The sequence below is a fragment of the Stylophora pistillata genome, chromosome 3 (genome assembly GCF_964205215.1).
Source record: "Stylophora pistillata chromosome 3, jaStyPist1.2, whole genome shotgun sequence".
NCBI classification, from domain to species: Eukaryota; Metazoa; Cnidaria; class Anthozoa; order Scleractinia; family Pocilloporidae; genus Stylophora; species Stylophora pistillata.
Genome location: NC_142521.1, coordinates 17,445,401 through 17,459,902, shown reverse-complemented (window position 1 = coordinate 17,459,902; position 14,502 = coordinate 17,445,401). Strand labels below are relative to the sequence as shown.

Below are 14,502 nucleotides of genomic sequence, written 5' to 3'. Positions count from 1 at the left end.
AGCCGCTTTGTTATTCCTCCTGTGAGTGATCACTTTGCCTATCCCGTTCCCGGGATATATATGGTCCATATATATTTCCAGCCTCCCAAAATCAACTGTGGCTTCCACAAGCAAGATTTTCCCAACCAGATTCGTCAACCAAATCTCAAATTAGCCCACACCACCATATTATTCAAATTCATTTTTTCGCGCGTGTGCTCTCAAATTACCAAAGTGAAATATTATCTTCCTCGTGAAAACACCTATCATTTTTAAGTGACTTAACATAGTCTGTAAACATAACACCCTCAGGAATGTTAAGTGAGACAACTGGTGGCATGAAAACACACGGTATACCTTAAATAGTAATAAGTAGTACTTAATAGGTTGCTTAACTTGCGAGTATGAGCCAAATTGATTTTTCTTAGATTTGCCTGAAAATTTTAAAAATGTTTGATTTTTGGTGGAATTTGCTCTTAATAATTTCTTTCATTTCTTCAGTTTCTTTTATTACCTAGTGGCAGGTCAGCTGCAAACGCCATCTATGCTTGCTTGTGGTGTAAGATCCACAAAGATCAAAGGTAAAGCGTGGTAAAATAAGGACCTGTAGAATTTAGCTCAAAGCCACAGTACTAAATTTTTGAATTAATGGTCAAAACCTAGTAATCATAAAGCTTTGCATGGTCAATACAACACAGAATTCTACTCTAAATATAAAATGCTGCTCTGGAAACAGGAGACTTTTACAGCAAACCCCCCATGGTATTCATTTTGGAAGATGTTACAGAACATGCTACTTTAACTGAGGTCTGCTGCATTAACCAGCCTCTATTAAACATACCTCTCCATCACATTGTCCTCCTATGAGCTTCATCTCCTCCTCAGAATCATTGATGTTCTGGTAGGCAATCCGATTGAGGATGCCATGGAGTGGGATGATCGAGAAGATTTTTTAAAGAAGAGAGGAGAGCCTAAAGGCTGTCACTAAGGACATCTCACACAAGTGATAAACAGTTGTGGTGTTACATTTTTTTGTGTGAGAAGAAAGAAGGGGATGGATATAATGGATTGGATGTCTGATGGAGGGGATAAAAGAAAAAAATACTTAAATATCCTTCTGCAAAATTGGAGAGCTCAAAGGATTCTATGCACCGTAATACTTCCCAGACAGTTATTAAAATATGGAAGGTACTTTTCTAAAACCTACATAGAAATCCATCAAATATTTTTGCTTGTGTGCAATTGGTCTAAATGCACCTTTGCGACTGAATATTCCTCAGCTATTGTTTATATATAATCTTAATATACACATAGTATTGGACATCTTTAATGTTTGTAAAACAATTAATCCTCAGTGCATCCAAGTTCTAAAATTTTATCTATGTTCCTTAAAGGACTTTGCAGACATTTATTTCCACACAGTATCATCATTGTTGCCAGAGCAATGAGAGAAATCTGGAGCAAAGGTAGGGTAGGTCCAATATGATACATTTATTATGTTTGACTAATGTTTCCTAAACAGATTTTTGCTAAAGGCTTCATTCAAAAGAAAATTATAACCTTATTCTGCTGATATGACAATAGATCAAGCTTTTTCTGTCTCTTGCAAATTCCCGTAATGGGTATGCAAACAGAAATGTGAGCCTTATATGCATGCTGCTGCATATGACTTGCAAGATGCCATCGACAGATTTGGTAGTGTAAAACACTTCAGTGGCCAAGGTACTGTCAGTGTCATGGCTATTTTAATTTAGAACAAACTACATGTATGGCCAGTGAGATAATACCAATAAACTAACTTAACTGGTTTCCCTTTACACAGGTGTGGAAAAAAATAATGATGTGGCAAGAGCAATTGTCCTTCACAAATCAAGAAACTCTGGGTAGCCCAGCAGATGTCATCAGTATCAGTTACAGTAACTCAAAGTTTGTGTACAATGTCTACTTGTCCATATTAATTTTATCATTATCCTTGGATTTGCTTTCACTTCAAATTTATAACAGAATTTCATATAGGCTATACGATTTTCTCATCATGAAAGTTACCTCATAACAAATTGAATTTTAACTGTGTGCGACGTGATAGGATTGTTTCAGTCTAGAGTATGAACAACTAGAGATGACAGTTGTTGAACCTGTGTAAATATTGGTTTGTGTAATTGAGTTGTTTTTGCTCGAGAGACAATTCAATTTGATAAAAAATTCAAATTTCAGTGACCCTAAAATTGATAAGTAGTCATATAATCACTTCAATTTGTGAAGGTTCACAAATTTTAATTCACTGTTGCAGACTACGGTACTATGTATTTGGAAGCAACACTGATAAAATAGAGAAATGTTGATTTGAGGAAGTATTCAAAATTTATTAGTATGTGTGTTATAGATCATCACATTCTATTCCTCTCGATGTTTTCGTCTGTTGTGTCACACAGCGCAGACTTTCAAAAACAACAACTTGTGCATGTTTCAAAAGGGTAAAATTTCCAGGTGAAATTTGAAGCCTTCTTAGAAGTAGGCTCAGAAGGAAGCTCTATTGATTGCTGAGAAAAAATTAAAATTTAAACCCTAACTAAAAAACCGGTAACTGTCATCAATGACCAACAACATCGTGACCTTGGGTACAGTTTGTCGGCCTAAACAGACAGACATATGCGTGACAATGCGGCAAGGTTTTCATTTGCTAGACTGTTTCTGCCAATCATGTATTTTCGTAAGTGAAAGAAAATTGAATGAGATTTGAAAATAAAACTCTGAAGGAGTATCCAGTTGAATGGCATGTCAGCACTTCAAGAAAAACAACTTGAAAACCAGGAAACCGCAGGCAGCAGTGTTGTGAACAAAATGAAAGGAATAATTGCCGTTTAAGAGAATAACCAGACCTTTTATTACATCATTGATGTCTCCCTTTGCTTCGCAATGTCTGTTTAGTAAAAGAAAATTTTTATTTTAGAGGAAAAAATTGACACTTTCGTCGCATCTATATATTACTGAAACAATTTGCCGAGGTTTCTAGATAGGTAAAAGCTGGATCAGAGTCATGCACTTCCTTAGCCAATCCAATTCAAGGATTGTCGGGACACTTTCCAAAAAGTTGGAAGAAGATCAGCAACCTTGCGTCTTGATTCTCATAAGTCGTTTGTATGTAACGATGTTGCAGTGAATTTAACCAAGTGCAGCCTGCGTAGCAAGCATTTCTTTGAGGGGAAGGGATAGACTTTTTGGGATACCTGTGTTACCCCCAAATGAACCTTGCTACTCGTTGGGACCTCAGTAAATAGTCGGGATAATCGAAAATATGAATATTGATGAGATAAAATTGTAAACAAAAGGTATACAGCAAAGAAAACATCATTTTAATTGTGATATCTACACAGCCTGTCTGTATTTACAAATAACGCATCAGAATAGTTCTTTGTCTCGTGGCACCAGCGAATTTCGAAAAGTGCACAGGATTATACACTGTTTCAACAGTATTTTGAATGGATTATTGGGCTTTTTGCAACTCTTGAGTTTTCAAAATTACAACTAATTAATATTCATGAAAAAAATTGGGAACAGAGAAAAAAGTTGGATAACCAAATAGTCTGGATAATTGAGGTTCGACTGTACATCGCAATCAAAAGAAATGCTAGCGGGTGACTCTATTAGACACTATTGGACACTATATTGAAAAGGAAAATTCATGTAACTTCCCGAAACTAAGCTATTGTTCAGAGCAGGTTCCCTTAAAAACCACATTTGTAACCCCCCTCCTCCTTCTCCCCAACCCGCACCGCCAGCGTAACACCCCTACCCACATGAGTTATGCCCATCTACTAAAAGATGTTTGAGGTGTAGTGAAGAATTACAGTAACACTACTTAGAACTATTGTAAGAAGTGTTACTGTACAGTAACACCACTTACAACAGTGGAGTTTGACAAAATGGCGACATTGAGACATGTTTATGTGTTCTGTAGTTATCTTGGTTTTCTGGTTGGTTCTTGGAGATTTGTTAAAGCCTTCATATGATCTACACCTTAATAATGATATTGGCTGTTGTTCAGCATTAGCTGTTGGCAAAGAACTAAATTCCTTTTCCCCTCCTAAGTTCTCTATGAAAAGAGGAGCTCCAAAGAGACCAACAAACGACTGTACTCCCAGTTTGTACTCCAAGTTTGTATCATCAAGTTCACTGGGGATATCTTACTTGGTGTTTTACTGTTGCAGTGTGGTGATATCTCCCTAAACCCAGGACCAAATGCTAACTTGAATGGTTGATCTGAAGATGATGTACCGCAGATGCTGAATCATTTCCCCTTTCGTCAGGTTGGAGGACAGTTTGCACCAGAATCAGTAGATGAGACCACATTCAACCCAAAGAAGAGATGGAGAAGGTTCCAGGAACTAGTCAGACATTTCTGGCATCGTTTAATTCAGGAGTGGTTACCCACTCTGAACGTCAGAAGAAAGTGGCTCCACGCCGAGCGAGACATTAAAGTTGACGATGTTGTGTTAGTTATGTCACCTAAGACACCACAAGGACACTGGCCTCTTGGTCAAATCGTCGAAGTCTATCTGGGAAAAGATGGTAAGGTAATAATCGCTAAAGTGCAGGTGGGAGAAGATGAACTCCTTAGGCCTGTTGCCAAGTTATGCCAGCTCTAACTGTTATGTGAATGTATTTGGAGATAATCAAGATGAGGATGAACACTTTCAGAAACCTCTGGACAGTTTAGTAGTGACTCCGAAGGCCCCCTCATCATGGGTATAATAGTCTTATTGATTTGCCATGTCACATCAATGTGGGGGAGAATGAGCAGGAGACGATTGCGCTAATTAGTGTGTGAACAGAAAACAATCCCGTTAATCAGTGGGATCATGGCATTTGTTAGAATTTGTTGCCCTACGTGATCCATTTTTGTATATATTAGGTATAGTTTAGTATTCTTTTCGTATTAGGTTTTTTTTCGTTGCTCAGAGAGCTTGGTTCGCTTAAGGTTTGGTCTTGTAATCAAGTGAAATAGAATAAGATGTTTTTCTGGTAAACATTTGTCTCTTTCACAATCTCCCACTTCCTCAAAATTTCTTTTATCATTGCAACTTCATCTTCATCATTGGTGTGCTGAGAGGCCTCCGTCACACTGGGATAATTTGTTTGTTCTTTATCATTGTTGATTACTTCCTCATTAGTCTCCATAGGGGCATCATTGTCTTCATGACAGCTTCTGTATTCGGTGTGATCTGCTTTGCCAATTACTTTGTCTCTGATGCCTTGGATTTCCATGTCTGTAAGTCTTTTCTTGTTCGTGATGTCCAGTCTGGTGTTTGCCAGTTTATTAGCATCCATGTTCGTCAGATATTGTATGTATCTGTTGTGACTGATGCATTGGGCTTTGCTAGAGCTTGAAAGTATACTTCCATCACTTCCATATACTCCTCCCTAGTTCGTTTACTTTTTGTTTCTCTTTGGCGATTTACAGTGATTGCATTTTGATGGCCTCTGTGAGGATTAACCTCAGCTGGTTATCCTTATCTCCTTGGTTGGAGGAGTTTGTTCCAGTGGCATATTTTTCAACCCCAGTCTGTATGTCGGTAGACTGTCAGTCCATATGTCGACCGATTGTCGGCTGACTATAAATCGACTATCAGTCCACATATTGACTGACAGTCGGCTTATACTTCGCTAATAATGGACCGATATATGGGTCATCTATCGGCCAATATGTCAACCGATGTGTAGCAATTAACTATCGGTCAGGTGTTGGTAAAGTATCGACTCGATTACTGACAATATCAAAGGTCATGTGCACAAAGGGCATAGAAAAAACATTAAAATGCACCCCTCTAAATCTAAATTGATATTTATTGGCTCCTCTCATAATCCAGACCCTCTCTTGGGACACACTTGATGTGAGGTGCCTTCGTGCCAAGTCAACATTGATGTATAAAATACTAAATGATGACACTGCGCCCAACCATAGGAACTCCTTTGTTTTAGAAGGAATGTCGATCAGACTGATTACCATCTCAGAAATAGTGCTACAGATCTGACACTTCCAAAACCGAAGAGAGATTTTCTAAAATTAAGTTTTAAATATAGTGGCACAATGCTTTGGAACCAACTCCCAAATGAAGCAAAATTAGTGGAATTGAGATATATTTATTTAATAAATGTATCCAAAGGTAACTTGGTCATGTCATATATCACATGTATTGATCTTTTATGTAGTTTACAAGAGGCACTTAGTTTGTTATAGTTAAATTTTTGTAATTTTAGACTAACCATATTATTAATCATAGTTTATAATATGAATTTTTCATGTAATTGTAATTTTGTTAGTTGTTACTTCACAACCCTCTTAGGGCCTGTTCACATGAGAGTGGGGTACCCCGGGTGCCTGGGGTACCTCAGGTAGCCGGGTCGATAAAATGTTTGTTTCATATGCGTTTGATGACCCTGGGGACCTGGGTAGGGTGCGTTTGAAGTCATTGCGTGGTTACCTAGCACGCGACACATGCATACACACTCAAAACAAAGATGGTGGACAGAAGACAAATTTTGGCGGCAAATGCTATTTTCCTTTCTCTGTCGTCCTTGGCAGCAGCTTTCCAGCTTTGTGGCTTGATGTTGATCTATTTGATTATCGAACAGCGTAGAATGAGGAGAATGGGCATAGAAGTCGCAAATCAGTAGGAAATCGCTGCAGCTCGCCTTAGGAACATGAAAAGAAGGCATGTTTATCGAGGGAGAGTTTGGCGAAGACCAGGCCGCACAGAACAGTGGTGGTTGAATCTTAACAACGGGGATCTACCAGAGTTGGAATGGAAAAAGAATTTACGTATGAATTGCGAGGTCTTCATGATATTGGCGAATGAGCTTCGCCCCCATATTGAACCCAGAAGGAGTCCAGGAGGACATGATGTATTGACAGTCGAAAAGCAACTTGCGCTTGCGCTCTACTTTCTTAAAGATCAAGGCTCACTTTTGATGACGGCCAACACATTTTGAGTGGCAGTTAACACTGTTTCCGCCATAGTGCGTAAAGTATGTGCTACTATAACTAGGGTAATGGGCCAACATTATATAAAACTGCCTCAAAATGATAGGGAAATGGCCGAACTAATTACCGGAATGGAAAACAAATATGGATTCCCCCAAGGATTTGGATGCATTGATGGTACGCATGTGGCAATAAAACAGCCTACTGAAAATCCACATGATCCACATCACACTGAAACATGAGATGACATGTAACTTACTTTCATTGGTTGAATCCACCAGTGGCTGACTATCCAGTTCTTCCTCAGTACCTTGAGCACTATGGCCATCAACTCCGAAGGGGAGAGCAGTTGTTGCGGGCGAGCCACCCCAAATGTCAGCTAAAAGTTCAAAGTTTTCCTGGACTATTTTGCCGCTACCGCTTCTTGTGCCCTTGTTCACCGCAGTTCGAAAATCCTGCCTCACATTTCAGATCTTCTCCTTCACGCGGTCATAGCCTTTCTTGATAAGCTCCTGTTCCTTATCGAGAGTCTTCTTGAATGCCTGGTATTCTGAACTGTCCATGTCTTTGATGGGCATGCTAGGCTCAGTAGTGACTTGTGGCCCAAATTCCTCCTGGTAATCTTTTGCTAAGCATTTGCGAATCTCTGTGTACATGGCCGCCAGATCTTGCTCGAAATCTCTACCATGGAACTCGCACGTGGATTTGTATTCCTTTAAATACGCGAGCAGCAGCTCTATCCGATCTGGGGACCAAACTATAACCTTTCTTTGGTTTTCAGGACTCCTTTTAGCCACTTTCACCTTTATAGATTTCTGCTGAAGACCATCTGAAGGTTTTCGCTTTCCCTTCGAGTTCGTATTTGTATTTTGCCTTGGGGCATCCAATTCCAATGAAATCAGGGCCTGATCAGGCTGAGATGCTGCGGTCTCGCTTAAACCATCAATATCCTGACTATTTTGCCCCAAATTTGAGCTGTCAAGTATATTTTGGAGGCGTTGTTTGCGGAAAAGCTCACCAGGTTGATAACGAGTGGATGCCATTTTGTTTTCCTGCTTTTTTTTGGCGGGCTAAATTGTCGAATGCATGTATGAACCTCACCCCGGTACCCCGGGGTATAGTGTTCACATGGAAAAAAATCTACCCTTCTCAGGCGGGCAACCCGCCCCAAGGAGACGGGTTGCCCGGCTGTGTGGGGTACCCCACCACGCATGTGAACGCAACCAGATAAACAACAAAGAATATATGGAGACGCTAGGAACCCCACCAAGCCGGGGTACCCCACTTCCATGTGAACAGGCCCTTAGCAGGAAAGTAGTTCCAGGTTTCAATTCATTTTCCTCCTGAAAAAATGGTGCCTTCTTAAAAGTAAAAGGATAGTACACTTAAGCTTTCGCTGAAATGAATGCAGTCAAAACCCATTTCCAAATTTGAGTTTTAGAATATAATTCTCTTTTCAGATGACAAATTGCAGTTACTGGTATAGATCTTAGACATTGTCTATTGCAGAGGACATGCAGTAAGGAAATTAAGCAATGGTTTTTAAAACAATTGTAAACAGAAGCAGAAGTCGTGCAGCACCTAAAAATTTTGGTGCACCTACAATTCGTGTCTAAACCTCTCGAACACAGAGTAACCATTATGTACCTTCATTATCACACAGAGCCTCCCACCATTCCCCCTCCAAAGAAGTGCGAGTGCGCTCTCTCTTCTCTCTCCCCAACCTCCTTGTGATGCAATTAGGCCGCTGAGGAGGAGACTCTACAGGGATTTCCAGAAAGGATGTATTACAAGAGCATAAGAATGACAATACCTATGCAATCGGTATTTTATTTTGAGGGCAAGATGTGAATGAATGTAAATGACAACTCAAAGATTTAGGGTACTGCTAATGAAGCAATTGTAAGAACATACCACGCAACAACCCAAAGAGAGGGTTATGTAACCCATGCTAAATACGTTTTTATTTTAAGGAGGCTTAAAAGGATCTTTTGACCGCGCAGAGAATGGATTCTAAGATATACGTAAGCAAACTACTCGCAATATCAGAGAATGAATTAACCCTTTCACCACCAGGCATTTTGGGTAAAAAGTGCCCAGCACACCAAGGCATTTTTGGAATTGAACCCAAAATGAATACGTTTTCTTCAAATCAATTTTGGACGCAGGAGGTATTTTTTTAAAAAGAAATCCCACATTTTCTTAATGTCTGATGAATTCTCTTTCATTTTAAGGTATTTCCAAGGAGAAAAATTTAGTTCTTAGGATTATAGAGCACTTTAAAGTTGCTGCAAGATTGCAAAGCATCTTATCATCACGACATTTGTTGCTGTAGGTTTGTATGATGCTCTTGTATATATCAAACCAATGCAAGATGTCAATAAAGAAAGACTTATCTACCCTCAGTGATGATAAAATGTCAATAAAATAACTTGTTGTTTTGATTGTTCTCACTAGATACAAAGTGAAAAGCACCTCACAATGTTAAAAGTTTACTGCAGATAAAAGAAAAAGGCAGTTCGTACAAAATCACCATGCACCTTTAAACATGTTATAAAAAAGTTGGAATAAACTGCAAAATCCCTAAAAAAAATTCACTTTCCCTCAAAAACATTGTCTCTTGCTGTAATTATAAGAACCAGCTAGCCACAATCCTTGCACTAGGAAACAAAAATACATGGAAGAAGAAACCTCCCAGTTCATTTCCAGTATCAGTTTTAGAGTGATACTCCACAAAGCAACTTTCACCAGGATGACCAATGCACACTAAACATTACACTGCCCACATTTGTAGCTGGTCTTGTGCCTTTTGAGGGTTTCCGCAGATTTCTTGGCCTCGGTGTATTTCTTCTCACACACAACACATCAATGATCATTTCCCTCACCCTCAAGTGGGAAGTGTGAGCCAACATTCTCCAGACGATCTTTAGGAGGCATGTTTTGTCTTTGCCTCTTGGCTGCCTTGTTTCTTGTAGGAGTGGTTCCCACAAGCTGTACATAAAGGTCTTGCTTGAACTTTAACAAGTCTCTCTTTCTTTTGCCTTTACCATTGTGGGGAATCTCGTATCCCTCTAAGATGTAAGCATTATAGATTGCAAGTAGCAGGAACTTAATGAAGACCCTCATGTACCATCGCTGTTGTTTCTTACCCTTGTTGACTGCAGTCATCTGGTCACAAAGGTCTACACCACTCAAGTACCTGTTGTAATCTGCTACAATTGGAGGCCTGTAGATTTTCTGGCCTCGCCATTGCCCTCTGACTCTCACTCTTCTTATTATAGTAGGGTCTTCCTCCTCTGGAGCATCAGGGTCAGAGTCTGGAGCTGTTCCTGTGTACATAGACAACTTTTACAGAAGTCCAATACTTTTCAGACTTCTCAAGGCCCGAGGAATTCTAGCTGCAGGCACAGCGAGACCAAGACAAGGGTACCCTGCTAACAAACTCAAAGGTGCTTAGTTGAGATCAAGGGGACAAGTTGCCTGGTTAAGTTGGAATGAAATGTTAGCTTTGATGTTTTCTTCCTTAGTACTATCCATGCTCCTCCTGAAGTACCTCGGTTTTGCTGAGATTACCAGCTGCTCTATCATCTTTGCCAGCATAAATGATAGCATTCTTGTAATACCCGCTTTTCGCATCACAAGGAACTTAACCCCAAGTTCAACAGGTTTGTCAGACATTTTCACCCTGATTGCTAATCTTCCCCTGAAAGGTATCATAGCTTCATCAACTGAAACTTCTCGGCCACAGTTAAAAAGGGTTCTACACTTGTTAATAATGGATGAGGTGACATTCCTTATTTTGAACAGATGATCATTTCTTTTATTTTCAGTGAGAACATGCCAAGGGTCCACAAAGTAAATATACTTCTTTAATTAGCTGTAACAATTGTCTTTGAGAAGAAAACAGGTTTCTGATATTCGAGGTGTGAAAAATCTTTCTATCCCAGGTGGATAGAAAATACTGTTCATCTCACGGAACCACCAGCAAGTTGTTAGAAATAATCAGAAATGCTAAAAACACTTTCATTTTGGTCGCTCGAGACAGCCTGCCAATTTCTCGCTTCTTTGACCTCAGCATTGGCATTTGTAAATCGAATGATTTGTTGGATCAGTTCATTGTCAAAAAACAGCATAAAAAGTCAATTGCTCTTCCAGAATCGGGTAAATTTATCGCAGGACCAGGCATTAGTTGAAACTCGTCGATCGCAGGTTCAAATCTCACATTTCCCTAGTGAATATCATCTGGAAGATTTACATCAAAACAAAATCAGCAAAATCATCTTCATCATCATCACTGTTAAACAGATTTTCTAATTCATCATCACTGCCATTAGACAGGTTATAAGAGTCTTTGAATTCATCGGCACTGCTGCTTGAATTATTGTTGTCGCTTCCAGAATCGATTTTACTTTGATTTAAAAATGGCGACTGTGCACATGGCGTTCCATTTTCAGTTCGAAAGCAAAATATCTCACAGAACTCCAGTGAAACCTTGTGCTCTACATCCGGGAAACTGCAAGCTCTATCCCTCTTGGCATCATTGATATAATGATTTACTAGATCTAGGCCCTCAAAGACAAGCGCTTTGTTTGGCTAGTTTACCTGCCACTGGTGGTATGGAACATTTTCTGCTTGGCCGAGAAACCGACCATTGGTGGTGAAAGTGCTAAGGTGGCTGAACACGGTTTCTGACAGCTTTGTTTCTTTCACCATTTTCTCTAAAACCCTGGCAGCCAGCAAGTTAACAAAACAAACTTTGTTTTTTATAGTTAAGCTTGCGTAGTTTCATTGCCATGGCAGTAGAAATAAATATAAACAGGCAATTAAACTCGGTTCTGTTTCTTTGTAGAAAATCTAGTCATTAGATTTTCTTTATGATTTGCTTGCAACAAGTTTGTAACGATAGTCAGAAGTTAACACGATTTTGCTAACAATTTGAAAGAAATCTTTAATTATCTCTTGTTGAAGGTCCACTTGATTTTCTAGAATGTCTTTTGTTTAAAATAAATTTTTTTTTCAATACTTCAGTTACTTATTTCCTATAGTTGTTTACTGCCAAATTGCGTGGAAATCCAATGAGTGGTTCTCAAGAAATAGGCATATTTCCGAGATTGCAATTTTTCATTCAATTGCAATTTTTTAACTTCCTATGCATGCACTGCATTAAACGGGGTTCTTTTGGGGACAATGAAAAGACTGAGAATTGCTGGGTTCTTTGCACCGTGAACTTTCTAACATATCTTCGTTATAAAAGATTAGGGCCCACAATAAACTGCTTCAACTCTAGAGAAAAATAACATAGATAGTGCATGGTTGTGTTTAGTAAATAGAATGACTGCTCTAAATTTTTTAATGTCTTTTTTTTTTATTCTTGTGAGCATGCTACATTGCATCAGTAAAAGTGGGCACGAAAACTGTGAAGTTGAAGTTAGGCAGAAAAAAGGTTATTAACTCAATTCTGACAGGTTATGTACGGTGGCAAGCTGTATGCATGAATAAATATCTGATCTGCATTTAGTGGGTTTTCAGTGGCTTCCCACTGGCGCAAGGAAGAAAATTTAGGAGTGAACAATAAAGACAACAGAGTGTTTATGTCTCAGAATTATAGGTTTGATAGTTGCCCCTTGGAAATTTGATGTTCTTAAAACCAGCATATTTGCTCTTGAAGGTTCGCTCCTCTGGCAAATATTTGTTTTAAGAACACTTTGCATGGGGCAACTATCAGCCCAAATTTCCTAGACACTATTGTTTAAATAGATTTAGCCAAGCCAAAAAGTGGAGCTCGCTTTATTTTTCCCACACGTCTCAAAGGCACAACGCTTTGCCTTATATACTGGGGAACTGTATTTGCTGTAACTACTTTGTGTGTGTGTATTCTTCTGTCTTTGCGGGTGTGTGTCTAGCTCTCTTATTTGTTATTTTACTTTTTTTTAATCCCTATTATATGTAAAAGTAAGAGAATGCTTTAATTAAATTTATCAAAAAGAAAAAGCAATCAGAGCTGAAACTGGTAAAAAAAAATTATTTAATGGGCTAAAGGAGGATGGTGAAGTGGAAACCACATGAGCAAAGTCACTCGGTAAGTTTTAAGTGGATAACTCTGAGTGCTATGGTTTGTTTCGGATTGGATTTGATTTTTAATAAAATGAAATGAATGAGAACTTTCCAAAACAACTCGCTGGAAGATGAAAAGGAAAATGAAATCATTGTTGGATCCAGGATTGTGAACATTGACAGTTTTATAAAAGGAAAATAGACAAGTAAAAGTTGTTGCCTTAGAAATAAACATAATGTTCAAGTGAACAGAGATAAAAAAATGTAGGTGAGATTTAATTCACAGACGGCAAAATGAAAAGAAAATATCTATCTCAAACTGGTGAGAAAGATTGTTGCTACTTCCCCCAAAAAACTGTATATTACAACTAAGAAAATGAAACTTACATTTTTTAAGAAAGAAGATACTGCTAATGAAGCAATTGTAAAAACATATCAAGCTACACCCTGAAGCAAGGGTTACGTAACCCACAAGAAATATATTACTTCGCTGTAAGGACTTAATATTCGCTGAAGGAGGCTACATGCACAAAGACAAATTTAAATTGGATTCCAAATGCAGATACAAAAATTTACATCCTAAGTATGAGGTAGTCGTATTATTTTTTATAAGTTTCCATCTTTTATCATGAAATAGCCCCCTCCCTCGGGGGGATGAGTATTGGTCAAGTGTCAGTCAAGTATCAGTGAGGTATCGGTCACATATCGGTCATGTATGGGTCATGTATCAGTCGAGTATCGGTCGAGTATTGATGGTGTAAGAATGTATTGGTCAACACAGCTAGCGACTATTGGTCACCAGTCAGCTGACTATCAGTTGCGAGTCAGTCGACTACTGGCAGAATATCAATCAACTGTCAGTCGATGAATGGGCCATGTATCGGTCATGTATCGGGCGACACGGCTAGCAAACGACTATCGGTATCAAGTCGGTCGACTACCGGCCAACTATTGACCAACTATCGGAAGATATATCCATCGATAGTCGGCTGCTATATGGACTGGGGCGGCCATTAGTAGACATGACCCAAAAACCTTACCTTTCTCTTTTACTATTACCTCTGCTGTCTCTTTTTAAACGAACATTGAAGAAAATACTGCATGCTTGGTATCAAAATGATGGGAAAACAGTTTACTTTCAGCAAATTTGAGTTTTGGCACCTTTGAACTAACCCAAGAACCGCTCAAAGGTATTTTTCGACAGGCATTTAACTCAGTTCCAGTCTTTTCTGAGAAACACACAGTCACAGATGCCATATTTGTGGACAATGACTGTTCCACTTCATAGCGTATGCCAGCCCGGCGTGTATATTGTATTTGGGATTGACTGTATTTTCAATAAAGAACACAGAAAAATTCATTGGATGTAGGTGGATATGGGGTTGCAAATGGAAGAGGTCAAGAAAAAATGATAGGTGCATAACAAGATCAGAACACAAGCAATATTTTAGGGAATCATTTGTTTATTAGTACTCTGAAGTAACATT

At 38.9% G+C, this 14,502-nt stretch overlaps 1 long non-coding RNA gene and 1 pseudogene across 3 annotated transcripts in view; one reads left to right on the top strand and one right to left on the bottom strand.

Annotated features, from left to right (window-relative positions):
- The window catches only part of LOC148734829 (uncharacterized), a 41,189-nt gene extending 26,814 nt beyond the window's left edge, over nt 1-14,375 (top strand). For 2 of the 3 annotated variants that reach the window (XR_015999195.1, XR_015999197.1), the window contains exons 2-5: nt 481-560; nt 1,374-1,445; nt 1,802-1,905; nt 4,188-14,375. This is a non-coding gene — a long non-coding RNA (uncharacterized LOC148734829). Of the gene's footprint in view, nt 1-480; nt 561-1,373; nt 1,446-1,801; nt 3,781-4,187 lie in introns of those variants that run through there. The other variant, XR_015999196.1, reaches the window with a different exon arrangement.
- Nucleotides 4,972-5,986, bottom strand: LOC148734830 (uncharacterized; annotated as a pseudogene).
- Nucleotides 14,376-14,502: the final 127 nt, after the last annotated feature.